The sequence below is a fragment of the Anticarsia gemmatalis genome, chromosome 28, assembly GCF_050436995.1.
Source record: "Anticarsia gemmatalis isolate Benzon Research Colony breed Stoneville strain chromosome 28, ilAntGemm2 primary, whole genome shotgun sequence".
NCBI classification, from domain to species: domain Eukaryota; kingdom Metazoa; phylum Arthropoda; class Insecta; order Lepidoptera; family Erebidae; genus Anticarsia; species Anticarsia gemmatalis.
In genome coordinates, this window is record NC_134772.1 from 238,899 (window position 1) to 251,683 (window position 12,785).

Here is a 12,785-nt window from a genome sequence, read left to right on the forward strand (position 1 = left end):
TTGAAATTTGTTCAATAGATTTTATGTGAAAGAGTAACAAACATCGAAAACTTTCGTAATTATAATAATACTAGATTCCACTCGCGATTTCGTTCGTGAAAAGATTTCCTAGGGTAATAATATTATGTATTAATTCAGGTTATAAGTTATCACTGTACTTAATTTAGTATCGTCGTTAAGCCACGTCAACCTTCGGGCGGCTTGAACAACTTTGACACTAGGATGACCACTAACCATACGATAAGAAGAAGAAGAAGAATTAATTTCATTCAAATCGGTCAAGTAGTTTTTTCATGAAAGAGTAACAAACATACATACATACAAACTTTCGCATTTATAATATTAGTTAAACGACATTCTTTCAACAGTTTTAAACCCTCATTATTTTCAACCCCCGAAAAATTATTTTCCCGTGAAAACACAACCCTTAAAATAGCTATACAGGTATTAAGTTACTGGAATTGAAGGGTGGTAGTCTAGCGGCCGTCTAGACGATGGGGGGTGAGTTGAGGTGGTAGGGGGCGAGGGTAGGGGGTGTAGGGGGGTAGGGGTCCGTCTAGACTCAAACATTGACTGCTGTTGCTATGCGTTTAGAGAGCTCTTTTGAGATACTCTACTGTACTTTTTGCTGTAATTATTTTGTTTAATATAGTTGGAAGGGTTGATTTTGATTGTAGTTTTAATGGTGGTATTTATTGTTGGGTTCGAATCCCACTCAGGATAAATATTTGTATGATGAGCATGAGTATCTGTTCTGAGACTTGTCAATGTATCTATATTATATAAGTATTTATTTGAAAGTATGTAAGCATTTTTAGTATTTTTTTACCATCGTACCAGCTCTGCTTAGTTTGAAATCAAATGACCGTGTTCGAGTTATAAATTTTTTTTTTAATAATAATAGTATCATATTAGTATGTATGTTAAGTCCCCAACCCGCACTTGGGCAGCATGGTGGACTCAAGGCCTAACCCCTCCCTCGTTTAGGAGGAGACCCTTGCCTAGCAGTGTGATAGTGATGGGTTCAAAAAAATGTATTCTAATTTAAAAGCATGCAAAGCCGCGCGATTCTACTAGTTGGCTGTAAAGTAAAATGTAATGCCATAAGCAGCAGGGGGTCTCCTTTCAGTGATTTCTTCGCAGCGAATTGAATATTTTCTTTATATAACTATAAAAGAATCGAATCCGTGACTTTCGAGAGTACCGTTGTCGGTAAAGTTCCATCATCTTCTATGATTTACCGTACGATTTGAGCTGACCTAAGTCAAGGTAGGCTTTAAAGAGACTATTATAAAATACCGGTCGCTGCATGTACAATACTGGTATTCAGCTGCATCCGGTGAGACTGGAAGCTGACTCCAACATAGTTGGAGGAAAGGCTAGACTGATGATAAGCAGTCGCCCAACATCTTCTGCGCTAACTTTAGTTTAACCCATTATCTATACTAATATTATAAAGCTGAAGAGTTTGTTTGTTTGATTGTTTGTTTGTTTGAACGCGCTAATCTCGGAAACTACTGGTCCGATTTGAAAAATTCTTTCAGTGTTAGATAGCCCATTTATCGAGGAAGGCTATAGGCTATATATCATCACGCTACGACCAATAGGAGCAGAGTACCAGTGAAAAATGTTACAAAAACGGGGAAAATTTTGACCCGTTCTCTCTTATGTGACGCAAGCGAAGTTGCGTGGGTCAGCTAGTTAAAGATATTCTTTATTACTGTTCTACTCCTAGTTTAAGCATGAAGTTATAAAGCTGCCACGTCTTTACCAAACTTGTATGAAAATTGATTCAGTTTTGTAGCAGACCGTGATAGACTGGGAGAGAGATTTTTACTTGTATTTGCTAGCTCCTGCCCCTGACTTCGCGTGAAAAGATTTCCCAGGGTAAAAAGTATCCTATGTGTTAATTCAGGTTATAAGCTATCTGTATACCGAATATCATTAAAATCTGCACAATAGTTTCTCCGTGAAAGAGTAACAAACTTACATCCATACTCATAAACCTCAGCATTTATAATATTAGTAGGAGTTATAAAATAATATTATTATTATTGTATACATATATTAGTATCAGCATATTTTGAAAAACGTTGTAAATAATAGTAAAGCTAGTTTCCCAATAATATTTAATTAGACAATTAAAACATACTTTACCTGAAATATATCAAACATTTTCTTTTCTTATTCTCCCCTGTTGCCATCCGTTCTTCGCCGTCGATCCAGCCAGCATTTTGAAGTCCTGAAATGTTTAAGAAACTTCATTAAAACATCTTATTTCATACAGTATGGGACTACCATTGTTAATGGCGAAACGTGACATTTCATATACCTCTGCCTACACTTTCGGTTATAACAGGCGTGGTGTTATGTGTATATATTAAAATAGACTGCGTCGGTGGCGCAAGAGGTCTTGGGTTCGAATTCTGGTTCAGGCCAAAAAGATTTTTCTGATATTTTCTGTCAAGAATTTCTTAGAAATTTCCCGGAGTTAGGAAGTTGAGGTCGTAGACCTACGTGCCTCGGAGAGCACGCGTCGTCTATGGTTCTGTGCCTGACCTTTCTCTAGCATTGTCGGTTTATCCGTACCAGTAGACTATGAGAGTAAAGGAATAGAGAGTGTACCTGTGTATTGTGCATACACTTGGACACTATAAACAAAGTCCTGCACAGTTGGCCTGTTTTAATGAAACTGCGAATATCGGCTAGGACGTTATTATTATTATATACTAGAGGCCACACGCAAAATCGTCCGCGTGGAAACTCCCAGTGAGAACTCCGCGATAAAAAGTAAGCCTATGTGCTATTCTGGGTCTTCAGCTACCTATATACCAAATTTCATCGTAATCCATTCATTAGTATTTGCGTGAAAGAGTAACAAACATACATACATACATACTCACAAACTTTCGCATTTATAATATTAGTAGGATTTACTGTAGTTAAGGTCTAAATAGTGAACGAACGATACAAAGTAACACAGGAAACGATGTAGACATAGATAACGGACGTCAATACATAATAATATTTATTACATAACTCTTAGTACATAAGTCTTCCGCGAATTATTATCACTGTTGAGGCGGAAGTTTACGACTTCGATTCCCGGCTCGGACAAATTACTATAAAGCTTTGTATTAGATTGTTATCAATAGTAGCCTAGAGTTTGGTGGCATGTCCGATATATGGTAATAGACTCTATGACATAAGACCAATAAAAAAAACTACCTATTATTATCCCACTGCTGGGAAAGGGTCTTCTCCCAGAATGAGGGAGGAGTTAGACTTTAAGGTCTCGCTGGCCAAGTTGTGTTAGGTTAAACAACTGTCAGTCATGTCATTCATCACGATGTTTTCCTTCACCGTTATAACAAGTGATCATTATTTATAACACACATTACTTTAAAAAGTCTTTGATGTATTAGATTTGAACCTCTGATCTCTTGCTTCAAATGCTCCTAACTACCACTGGGCTATTATATGACATAATACATAAAATCACGCCTTATACCCCTGAGGGTAGGCAGAGACTAAAGAACGTTACTTGGTACGATCCTTACAAACTTTTGCTTCATTCACATACATACATGTTGTCATACAGGACCGCCGGTTGCGAGTACTTCTTATCGTATGGTTAGTGGTCAACCTAGTGTCAAAGTTGTTCAAGCCGCCCGAAGGCCTTTGACATGGCTTAACGACTGTTATCTTAATTGACAACAATAAAACCGAACCGACTTTTTACGTGCCCTCCGAAGCACGGAGACGCCCAATTCAAGTACCACTATGCGGTCACCTATCTATGGAATGACCGCGCCAAGGTTTGCTCAACCCACAGATCGTTTACCGACTGGTGAGCGCAACAGGCTAACGGTTACGAGTACTACATATATATTATTATTCCCTATAAACTTATCTATGAACAGTAACCAATAGAAATTGGTCTAGCGTTATCAATCATAGTAAATAGAGCCGCTGATAACGACTTGGTTTATATGTCGATAAAATGTATTTATTGTGTAAATACTGGTGACGCGTTCATAGCTAAACTGTCGGTAAACGATCAGTAAGTTAAGTAACTAGTACATTACATAGATGTAGGTGCAGTGTTTGAGCTGAGCGTCTCCGTGATACAAGTCACGCTTGTTGTTTAACATAACTACAGTTCACCACTAACACTACAACTACTTTGATATTAGGTTGACCAGTATACTTCTTCTTGTCATATGGTTAGTTGTCAACCTAGTGTCAAAGTTGTTCAAGCCCGAAGACCTTTGACATGGCTTAACGACTGTTATCTTGATTGACAACCGGGACCGACTTTACGTGCTCTTCGAAGCACGGAGACGCCCAGTATGCGGTCGCCCATCTATGGAATGACCGCGCCAGGGTTTGCTCAACCCAGAGATCGTTTACCGAATGGTGAGCGCTACTATGGACGTCTATATCTATACTTCTATGTATATAAAACTCAAAGGTGACAGACTGCTTGACTGACATAGTGATCTATCAACGCACAGCCCAAACCACTGGACGGATCGAGCTGAAATTTGTCATGCAGGTAGATGTTATGACGTAGGCATCCGCTAAGGAAGGATATTGATCAATTATACCCCCAAAAGGATAAAATTAGGGATGAAAGTTTGTATGAAAATTTTGTCCTAAGTCACAAACTACGCAGACGAAGTTGCGGGCATAAGCTAGTTTTATTATATTAGCCCTTAGTTATGTAGGGATATTTCAATTTAAATAATATTTATTTTTCGCTTTTTTACGCAAGTAGCGATGAGCTTTAATCTAGTATTGTGTTGAATCCTTGACTTTGACGTATCATGGCAATCTGTTATCACAGCAAGGTCAGCTCTCAGGAGACAATGAACCCACATGGCAGACGGTTGCCAGACTGGCTGACAAACCTGTTGCCAAACCGGTTTAGGGCAACCGTTGTACTGTGCAAGACGGTAGATGGCAGTGAGAGCGCTTTTTTGAGTTTTACTTCAATGTACTATAAGAGGAGCTCGTGGCTTAGCTATCAACAGCCAAATCGATCTTCGAGGTTAAGCTACGCTTGCCGAGGTTGACTTGTGGATGGGTGACCGTATTATACATATCGAGTTGTTCAGTGTTTCGGAAGGCACGTTAAATTGTGACTCCCAGCTGTTATTTTTCAAGATCTTTGACAATCGTTAACAGTAGTCAGAAGCTTGAAGGTCTGACAACCAGTCTTATTTAGTATCGTGTTATAACCCAGGTAACTGTGTTGTGGAGGTCAGATAGACAGTCGCTCCATGTAAAGTACTGGTATTCAGTTGCATCCGATGAGACTGGAAGCCGACTCCGATATAGCTTGGAAGAAAAGTGGTGATGATGACACACATCACTTGGAGAAGTCACTAGTCATCATCATCGCTTAGTCTTTCTTCCAACTATGTTGGAGTCGGCTTCCAGTCTCACCGGATGCAGCTGAATACCAGTGATTTACTTGGAAAAATCATAAGTATATCATAAAATTAGAAAAGCCGTGTTCACCCGAACTTAACCGAAGTTAGCCGATGTTTTCTGACAGATGGTGTACGCTCTGTGGTCTAATTGTCATTGCCAACCCCTTTGTGAGAAGAGGGGGGTACTTTTTTATTTTATTCGCAAATATTTGATTAGTATGGATATTACCTTATAGAAAAATTACGTGCACGGTCAAAGTTCAATCCCTTAATGTATTTTACAAATCTATACTTTATACTAATATTATAAAGCTGAAGAGTATGTTTGTTTGATTGTCTGTTTGTTTGTTTGAACGCGCTAATCTCAGGGACAACTGGTCCGATTGAAAAAAAGCTCATTTATCGGGGAAGGTTATAGGCTATATCATCACGCTACGACCAATAGGAGCAGAGTACCAGCGAAAAATGTTACAAAAACGGGGAAAATTATGATTCTCTTATATGACGCAAGCGAAGTTGCGCGGGTCAGCTACTCTAATATAAATCTAGTCTATGCTAGTTTCTAGGTAAAGTTTAAATTTCATCAAAATAACTTATAATATTGATAGAATGGTTTCCTTCCACCTCAGTGATCCGATAGTTCATCACACCAATGACTTTTCCAAGTGATGTGTGTATACTGTATAATGATCACTTGTTATAACGGTGAAGGAAAACATCGTGATGAATGACATGTCTGACAGTTGTTTAACACAGCTCTTGAAGTAATAGTCTCACTTGGTCAGCGTGGTGGACTCAAAGCTTGAACTCCTCTAAAAATCTCGTAAGATATCCATCTTACTTAAGTTATCTATATAAACCATTTGGCGATTAAAAAGAGTGGCCAGAAGTTTGTTGGCAGCTCTTCTCATTGTCCCTACCTTCTGAACTGGCGGTAAATTCACTCTCTGTATCATTGACTATCATAAGTGTCAGCATTTGACCTAAATTAATAAATGATTTGATTTTGATTAATTACTACAGTATCGAAATAACCAGTCGGTTATCATTAAAAAAAATTAATCGAAATTTCTCGACTTCGCAAATCCACACTAACCAAACGTACGCAATTTAAAGCGTTTAAAAAAGAATTCGCCATTGTACCGCATCCCTTTCGCTTAAAAGTAAAAAAAAAGGTTTTAAAAAACCTCCTTTGTGAGTCTCGTATAGGCTCAGCAGCTGATTCCTGCGCCATGGTGTAAAATTATATAAAAAAAGTTGTCAATGGCGCGCGGCCAATGATTTTTTTCGCGGATTAAATTTATTGTTACTTGATATATTAGTTTTATGGTTTTCATGTTTATTTTTAACGGTTCCGTATGTTGTTTAAGTAACGGTTAATACTTAATTATTTCTTGTAATAAATGCATCAATAAAATAATGTAATCTAATTAAAGATATTTTCAGTTTTTTTTTGTAAGGATCGTACTATCGTTTCTGCCTACCCCACGGAATGTAGGCGTGATTTGATGAATGTATGTATTTATTCTTAAAGTTATTCAAACTCTAGTCCTTCGAGTTTACAACTGTTGTTTAAGTATTACAATTAAAACTGTACGATATAAGTTCAGTGGTCCTGTATGCCCTATATTAACTCTTCTGGATAAGCCTTTTCATAATATTATAATGCAACGGGTCTTAACCGCGATTGAAAGTTAAAGTTTAGGATACCTTATTTGTTTATCCGACGTTTCGATCGTACTGCATCGACCGTGGAAGCCAGGACTTACAATTTAACCTGCCTTCCGAAAAATAACTCGATATGTATAATATGGTCACCCATCTACAGAACATCGTCGGCAAGCGTAGCACTTTTACCGAGGAGTATCGTGTTATAACCCAGGTAACTGTTGTGGAGGTCAGATAGACAGTCGCTGCATGTACAATACTGGTATTCAGCTGCATCCGGTGAGACTGGAAGCCGACTCCAACATAGTTGGAAGAAAGACTAGACTGATTTGATTTCTCTTCTAAACAAATGGCACATATAATGCAACAATATTTTTTACCGTACTTTAAAAATCCACACAAATTTTTAACAAGCGATATTTTTTTCCAGAAATTCGTCACAGTGACACGCAGTACCCCAAAATTAGGGGTAGTTCCTACCCCATTGCTACTATTGATTTTATTGATAGTTTTTTTCCCTTATTGTACAATATAATGCACTTTTTGATTAGGGTTATAGAAGGGGTGTTTATAAAAGCTAGCGAAATTTTTTGTTAAAAAGCACTCTTTTTTGTAAAAACGCGGCGCGTTTGATGTTATTATTATTATTGCATTTTGGGGTGGAATGCCGTTTTTTTAAAAATTTTAACGTTTTTTGGCGAAAGTACAGTCGGCGACATATTTTGTTTACATTTTTAAGTTAATACTTTTTCTGTTGTAATATTTTTCTTGCTTTTAATACTTTTTAACGCAGAGAATATAACCTGTGCCGAAATGTCAAGCAAGTAAGTCAAAGGTACAATAGTAGGAAAAAGTCTGTCATTTTCAAAAATAAATTAAAAATGAATGAATGCTTTCACAACTTTACTAGTAAATTGCTTTTACATTGATGAGTTAGTTACGGAAACATAGTAACATACGCTTATTTTTTATGATAATTATACTTACAGACATACATACATACATATATTCACGCCTTCTTTCAAAAAGGGTAGACAGAGACCAGAGAGGTATCGTAGCATGAGTATAGTAAGGCCTCAGAAACTTATTCATAGTTACTTACGTACAGAATATCAACAGACTGCCTTATACTTCAACAATGGGTATAAATAATTAATAAATCACAATTATAATGCACCACACGTAACTAAATGCTTAGTGAAACGAATAATTACATTTTTTTACATAAATACATCGCTTTTTCCCATGGGGTTTAGACCTTAGGTTTCTAGTTTCGTTCATCTATTTCTGACCTCACGTGATCTCAGGTCTTTATCTATCTTAATGCAAAACTTCATAACTATTGGTTTAGCGGTTCGGTTGGGAAGACGAAACAGTCTTTTGTGTTTGTGTTAAAAGTTCCTGCCCAGAGCTTTGTAAATTTGGATAGATTTTTGGTGTACAATGTACTATCATTCTAAAAGTCTATATGACACAAGAGCAATTCATACCAAATTTCATTAAAGTACATTGAGTGGTTTTTACATAGAAGATCAGAGTAATGCATTTTATCTATTGGGTAGTGATCAACCTAGTGTCAAAGTTGTTGACGCCAGAACAGTGACTTGTATCACGGAGATGCTCAGCTCAAACACTGCACTTACATCTTTGTAATGTACTAGTTACTTAACACACAAAATAAAAATCAAATTATTTATTCATATAGATCGAATGCTGACACTTATAATAGTCAATGATACAGAGAGTGAATTTACCGCCAGTTCGGAAGGTAGGGCTAATGAGAAGAGCTCCCAACAAACTCCTGGACACTCTTTTTAAAAACTGTTCATGAGCGTTTACCGACCGGTGAGCGTTACTGAGGGTAGTTTGTCAAAAGTTAGTATCCATACTAGTATTATAAATGCGAAAGTAACTCTGTCTGTTACTCAATCACGCCTAAACAACTGAACCAATTTGCTTGAAATTTCGATATATTGATACCCGAGAAAGGACATAGGCTACTTTTTACCCAGAGAAAATGACGCATTCCGAAAATTCAGGTGGCGGACGAAGTTGCAGGTAAAAGCTAGTTTTTATATGTGCAAAGGTATTGAATCTAGACTTAGTATTAATCTAGTGACCTGTGAGGTCAAAGGTGAAGGTCACGGTCACGGGTCGTGACCTTACGTCAGTCTGATTGTAGTGCACTCATCCGTGTATCACTGTATGTTCTGTTAGTTACTAAAATAAGCCTGTTTTGTACCTTTTGTAGACTGGTTCAGGCTCGCGTATTGGTCAGTAGAAAAAATGGGTTAATCTATCGTATGTGTTAACCCAGCTTATCTGTACTAATATTATAAAGCTGAAGAGGTTGTTTGAACGCGCTAATCTCAGGAACTACTGGTCCGATTTGAAAAACTATTTCAGTGTTAGATAGCCTATTTATCGAGGAAGGCTATAGGCTATATGTCATCACGCTACGGCCAATAGGAGCAGAGTACCGGCAAAAAATGTTACAAAAACGGGCAAAATTATGATCCATTCTCTCTTATGTGATGCAAGCGAAGCTGTGCGAGTCAGCTTGTCTAAATATATGTAGCTCAAAGGTGACTAACTGACATAGTAATCTATCAACGCATAGTCCAAACCACTGGACGGATCGTCCTGAAATTTAGCATGCAGGTAAGATATAAAATTATCATTTTTTTTATTTTCTTTAATCAAATTCCACATATCTTATGCCTAACAATATTAATATTTAAGTCAGAAATTGCCCCCCTTATTATCTCACTATCCCACTAACAAGCAAATTGCATCAAACGTCATTAGGTTATTAATTACATATATACAGAGTGGTATAGGAAACTGTTAGTTGTTCTTAGTGATTATATTGCAAATACCTGTATTTGATCTTAAGGAAAGGTTCAATGTTGTCTATTAAGAAAAAAAGTTGTAAGACAAATTTTGACACTAGGTTGACCGTATCGAAAGATAAACCATGATATCAAATTAAAATTAAAGATATAAAATTTTCTGACTTAGGTCAGTAGGCCTTTAGTTCTCTATCACTTCAAAAAATTTTTTTTTTTAAACTAGAATTATCTTTTATAATTTTTAAGTAATTAATAAATTAAACCCACCTCAATTGAATCTGCACAGAAATAAACATAACACAACACTTAAACATTGAAAATATTATTCACAGAATCACTAAAAACGATATTTTGAAAACTGTAGTCTCATAATTTTTAGGGCCAGTATCACGATTTGTTTTAGTTATCCAATAACCTAAGTATCTAAAAGATATTTCAGCAAATGTATGAAAAATACTTTCAATATAATCCAACGGATAACCTATCCAATAGGTATAAGTAGTAGAGAAAATAATATTGAATATATTTTTTTCCACAATATATTTTCAGTTGATTTAAATTAAAAAAAAATGAGTATTCTCCTTATAAGTTTCCTCAAAATGATTGCACTTTTAAACTAAACTGACAATAAAAAACTTGCCCTAATATTAATAATGTTCGCACATAATCACAAAATAGGTCCCAAAAAATAACAAAACTTCACAATAAACCACTATTTCTTACTCCAAAACACTTATAACTTAACCATCTATTTTAAAAACCAAAAAAACACAATATTTCATTCACGAAACGTAAAATTTTAAGTAAAATTTCGCGGCACTTCGCAGCCAAGCGACGTGTACTCTCTCCGAAAGTCAGATAGACACTGAATTCAGTCCCTACAGGCTACAGTCACAATACACGGGGTCCCTCCCCGATCGATGTGGTGGCAGACGTCGCGACGATGCAGCGGGTTCAATTCCCGGCATACACTTTTGTTAGTTTTAAATTGATTTGTGCAGTTTTGTGTAGTGCGAATTTTTGAAGTAAGTTATTGGTTTTGAAGCTAAGAATTTGGTGGTTTTTGATTTTGTATGTTTGTAAAATTTTGTATTTATTGGACTGTGTTAAACAACTATCAGAACTGTCATTCATCACGATGTTTTCATGCATGACATTTTTATAATACATCACTTGCAATTAGTTTCCTGTTTAAAGGGAGTATAATTTTAACTTTTAATGAATTCAAAATTTGTGTGTATGTTTGTTTTCTCATTAACTTCAAAACTAGGTTCTTAAGATGGCCACTTAGGTGTTTTTACTATATAGACTCATAAAGGATATTTTACCCTAGTAAATCTTTATAAAGAAGTGAATCTATAATTGTATTAAAAAGCCTGTCTGTCTTTGAAACAACATTATACAATGGAGTTAGTTTAACTCATTTTCAAAAGTTAGCTGAATTAAAGGATGATATTTTCATCATCGTATCGAATATATTTCGTGATTATTGAATAAATAATTACAGTCAAAACATCCCTTAAATAAACGAGACATAACATTGTCCTCCCACGCCAGTCTCAGGTTCAAATCCCAACCTTTGACTTATCAAAGTCAAATTAAAAATATATTATATCTTAGAACACTGATAAGTGATATAAGCAACCTCCCACGCAAGTGGTCGAAGGTTCGAAACCAATGACTTTTCCAAGTGATGTGTGTGTTATAAATAATGATCACTTGTTATAACGGTGAAGGAAAACGTCGTGATGAATGACATGTCTGACAGTTGTTTAACACAGCTCTTGAAGGAATGGAGTCTCACTTGGTCAGCGTGGTGGACTCAAGGCCTAACTCCTCAGTCTTAAAGGAGACCCTTGCCCAGCAGTGGGATAGTAATAGGATATTGTTTCAAACAAATATCAAACCCTGTGTTTTCTTTACCAAAAGTATTCATCTTGATTTGTACCTAACCCTACCCTATAACATCATAGTATAACTCTATTTAAAGTAGCTAGACTTAAATTTTGTTCAATTCGGGAATCGAACTTCAGTCTTCGAAATTGACAATCACTCTGATATTCTGGCAAGACATATAATATATTAGCTTAGCCTTTGTTCCAAGCTATGTTAGAGTCGGCTTCCAGTCTCACCGGATGCAGCTGGATACCAGTGTTTTACATGGAGCGACTGAAGACATAAATACTATAAAATCTATCCCAAAACACAACCGGAGAATCAAACCTAAACCATTTCAATCACCAATAGTACCCGAGTCGGGAATCAAACAATAGACAATAACAAATGACATTGCTGCAGACAGCGGAGGTCAATGACCCCGTCTAGACGAGCGTCTCTACCTACACCTTGTGAGACTAGGGGATGAAAATAATTGCTCTAACTAAATACTAATATAACGTGAAAGTATTGTGTATGTATTAGGTCGAGGAAAATGTCTTTTCGCATTATAGTATGTATGAACTTGTAATAAAATCTTTTCTCTACACAAAAAAGCTCTATATTTGGGTGCCTCACGAGCTCACTGAAAGAAACCTAATGAACCGTGTACTCACTTGTGATTCTTGAAGCCAAAGAGATTTTATTACAAGTTCATACATACTATGATGCGAAAATACTTTTTCCCCGACCTAATATACTAATATAGAGGCGCTCATAACCAGTTGCGCTCACCGGTCGGTAAACGATCTGTGGGTTAAGAAATCGTTGGCGCGGTCATTCTGTAGATGGGTGACCGCATAGTCGTATTTGAACTGAGCGTCTCCGTGCTTCGGAGGGCACGTAAAAAGTCGGTCCCGGTTGTTGTCTACTAAGATAACAGTCGTTAAGC

The 12,785-nt window shown here is 36.6% G+C and overlaps 2 long non-coding RNA genes across 2 annotated transcripts in view; one reads left to right on the forward strand and one right to left on the reverse strand.

Moving 5' to 3' along the window:
• The window catches only part of LOC142984934 (uncharacterized), a 273,228-nt gene that overhangs the window by 125,508 nt on the left and 134,935 nt on the right, over positions 1-12,785 (forward strand). The window lies entirely within an intron of this gene.
• Positions 1-12,785, reverse strand: part of LOC142984899 (uncharacterized) — a 68,212-nt gene that overhangs the window by 9,284 nt on the left and 46,143 nt on the right. Inside the window, exon 4 of the long non-coding RNA XR_012960169.1 lies at positions 2,158-2,242. This is a non-coding gene — a long non-coding RNA (uncharacterized LOC142984899). The remainder of the gene's footprint in view (positions 1-2,157; positions 2,243-12,785) is intronic.